General features: G+C 36.5%; 1 protein-coding gene across 2 annotated transcripts in view; it reads left to right on the top strand.

Moving 5' to 3' along the window:
• The window catches only part of LOC118745917 (chitin synthase chs-2), a 32,980-nt gene that overhangs the window by 6,353 nt on the left and 22,816 nt on the right, over window positions 1-3,811 (top strand). The gene's annotated exons all lie outside the window — the stretch shown is intronic.

The following is a 3,811-nucleotide window of genomic DNA, read 5'->3' as shown; positions in this document are numbered from 1 at the left end:
TCGTTTTGCCTGTTACAAACAACCGTTATGTGAACAAAGTTATAATAATACCCTCGTGCACAAGTGCGCTCGGGTATAAAAATGAAAAAAATCAAACTTTAACAGAATAAAAATTTAAAAAATAGCAGGTTCTGTGCCAAATTTTTGCATTTGTGCTAAAGCCTGTTCTTTTAGAAAAAAAACTCAAGTTATTGATGAAGAACATCGATAGATAAAAAAGAAATAATGAGTGGTCAAATGAAAATGCGCTAAATATTTTGTGTATGAAATATGACCAGAAAAGCGTGTTACTCAGGTGAACGTGGCGAATGAGTAACTTTCTTTCCTGCTCATTTTTTATACAAAAAATCTTTGCGCATTTTCATTTGACCACTCATTATATCTTATTTATCCATCAATTTTCAACACTAGTAACTTGATTTTTTTTTTGTAACAGAACAGACTTTAGCACAAATGCAAAAATTTGCGCATAACCAGTAATTTTTTTAATTTTTACTTCTGTTAAAGTTTGATTTTTTTCGTTGAAAAAAAATAAAAAAAAAATAATGGGCTGATTAATTAATTTGTCAGACACTATAAGTCCGATCGGAACACGATGTATACACGGTTTATGGAGAATTTCATTGGCTTTCATTTGCCTTATTTCATATTAAGACTGTTAAATTGGTTCGTAAGGTGTACGTGATTAAAAGGAACAAATTTTTGCTTTAAGCTGAATAACGGTAAATTGAAAATATCTCGAAAACGTATCCATAGAAAAAAAATTTGCTCGATTTTCGGAACCACCGAGCATTTCTACGTGGGAATTGGATATTGGCATCCATTGAACATTTTTCCTGTAAACCAGTGTTATTGTATAAAATAGTAGTTCGATATAATGTCTGAAAGTTGCATGCTCATTTCTGGGGTGGCATCCAATTTTGACATGAATTTGTTTTTTGTATACGTGTAAGCTAAAAACCCTGTTAATAGAGTACGTTGTGACAAAAGGAAGATGAGTTTTTTAGCGACTTCATGATATATACTCTTAAAACTAACCCAAAACTCTTTCAGAGACACAGATTCAAATTTGTGTTTCAATGTAGAAGTACTCTGGAGATCTATGAAAGCTTCGTAAATGGATTTTCTACCAAACCTGTTTATAGAACTTTCCTTTCTGTGTGCAAACCAACCGCCGTGCTTGTTCATACCAAAGTGAATTTCCCTGAACCCCGGTGACTTTTCTACGGAACCCTTGGGTTCCGCGGAACACACTTTAAGAAGCTCTGCATTAGACCGAACCACCTTACAAGCAAACAAAAAAAGTTCGCCGTACACTCCTGGGTCTAAAGATATTTTGCAAGGAAATTGTAAAAATATATATTTTTGGATGGTGACATCTATCTACATTCGGCAAAACAAAAACATTTGTTTAATAGTTCTACTGGAATAACCAAAAAATTTTCTTAGTGGTGGATAAGTATCTACTAGAACGGGCTACTTGAGGTCAATGAACTTGGGGAACAAAAAAAGCACTCTCTTCGAAATAAGAACATCGATCCGATCCGATCGATTAAGATCCGACTGAGATATAATTTAAAAAACTTACGTTCGGCAAAAAAAATATTTTTTTTTCAAATTGCCTTGCCAGGAACACTTTAGACTCATGGGTGTACAGTTAACTTTTTTTCTGGTTCGGTCTAATGCACACACTTACACATTTAAATGGTTATACTCCTTTGTGCTGTCCAATAGATGACTATTAGTGAACAAACCCTCAAACCCGCACTAGGCCTATCAAACAATAAATTTTCACTCCAAATGTGTGAGTACATATTATAATTGCACGCAACGTGCTGCTTGCTGCATACGGCGCGCAGGCGCATTGACTATGATAGCTACAGCGGCAAAATGCTATGCGTCGCTTTGTTATTTATTGTCGGTTGCAATTTATGCAAATTACACTTAGGGGATTCACAAGACGTGTTAACCGTCGTAAAATCTTAAGCTTAACACTTGTTTATGTAAAATAGCTGTTAAAATGGTTGGGGGGTTGGCTAATTATATATTCTTTATCAGTTTAAAAGAATTTCGGTTTAGTTAGAAATCCCCTAAAACCATTTTAATTAAAAAAGATGTTAACCTTAAGATTTTACGACGGTTAACACGTCTTGTGAATCCCCTAACTGTAAGTGAACTGATAATGAAACAATAATGTAAGCGGGTAACTTGGCTTTGTGGCGCATGGCAGCAGTGATGAGCATACTCAAATGTAGGATGTTTTTTTAGAAGGGTAAAATTTTAAATAAATACAATTTTCGTTAAAAATCCCTTATACCAAAACCGAAAGAAATCGTATGACTTTTAATCTTATGTTCTTACTCATAGTAACTCTTACTCTTAACTCTTACTGCATAAAAACTACTGAACGTCTGTTGAAGCTTATTGTTGTTATTATCATTTTGAAACCTGGTTATACACTGCTCCTCAACCATTCTCCATTCAACCATTTTAAATTTTGCAACCCACGACATCATTTTTTCAATACTAATCGCATACTCAAATTGCTCAACAGTATCAAATACATACTATTCGATACTCGATACTATTCACATCACTACGCGGTGTATAGCATCTGATGCCATTCTGTTTCCTTAGATAAGAGCATGATAAAAACATAGCAAGGTAGAACCGTTCTCTCAATTTGTCGGCCATGATTTTTTTTTTGAAGTTTGCCAACATTTTAAAATCATATGAAAGTGAAAATAAAAAATTGAAATTGTTCGAAATTGTTGTTGCTTGAGATTGAAAATGAAAATGTGTGTGTGAGTTTGGGAGTAAATTTAAAAATTAATTTGTTTGGAAACGTCAAGAGTGGCTCTCAGCGGTTCTACCTTACTATATTTTTATCATGGATAAGAGTCATACTCTGTCAGATTTCTATGCTGACATTGTCATCGGTCCTAATGTTATTCCAAAATAAACGAGGATGGTTGATTGTAATATGGTAGCAGGTGTTTCGTTTTATCCTCGTTCATTTCCAGACCCGCTAGGAGCCTAGCTTCTCCATCTTCCTAGACGACAATACCTTGCCTCTACCATAACCATCGCTTGCAAGAGAGTACACGCACGATTGCCTGTTCTATGGTGATGTGCAGTGGCTCGAGCGCAAGAACTATCTAGAGTTCGGTTGTCGCGCATGTGCACATTGCTCCAGTAATGCAAACACCTCCAAACGTTATAGTTTGGTGAGAAACTGTGTCACCGTGGCTAGTGCGGTTCTGGAAGCCCAAGCCACCGCCCTGTCTGTCACTATTCGTCATACTATCATAGTGTACATCCAACAAATTATATTTGGGCTGCACTCCCAAAACTTGCCTGCTAAGCGCCTGCCCATCATTGGTGCCCTCGTAGCTTTTGATGTGGACGTGTCAACGTGAGATCTCCACAAAAGCTTAGGGTCCAGTATTTGACCCAGATAATTAACCTGGGCGGAAACCTTCATTCAAAGTTATATTCCTCATACCTGAAACGGTCCTTTTCCTGGTTTATGATACGATGACCGTCTTTGAGTAATTGATATTAAATCCCACTTTAGCATACCAACTGTTCGTTAAGTATAGACTTCTTTTTATTATATTGCAGAGGGTACTGTCCACCTTTCCTCTAGTTATAATGACTATGTCATCCGCGTACCCCTCGAATCGGATGCCATTTTCCAGGAGGATTTACAACGGTTCGTCAACTACCAAGCTCCACAGGAGTAGTACCCCCTTGCGGGCACCTTTTTATACCTTTCATGAGCATGAAATGGTATTATAACTTTGGTCCG

Source organism: Rhagoletis pomonella, unplaced genomic scaffold (genome assembly GCF_013731165.1).
Source record: "Rhagoletis pomonella isolate Grant_MI unplaced genomic scaffold, Rhpom_1.0 Rhpom_scaffold_00001, whole genome shotgun sequence".
NCBI classification, from domain to species: Eukaryota; Metazoa; Arthropoda; class Insecta; order Diptera; family Tephritidae; genus Rhagoletis; species Rhagoletis pomonella.
The sequence above is the reverse complement of the archived record's forward strand: the minus strand, read 5'-3'. Positions and strand labels throughout refer to the sequence as shown.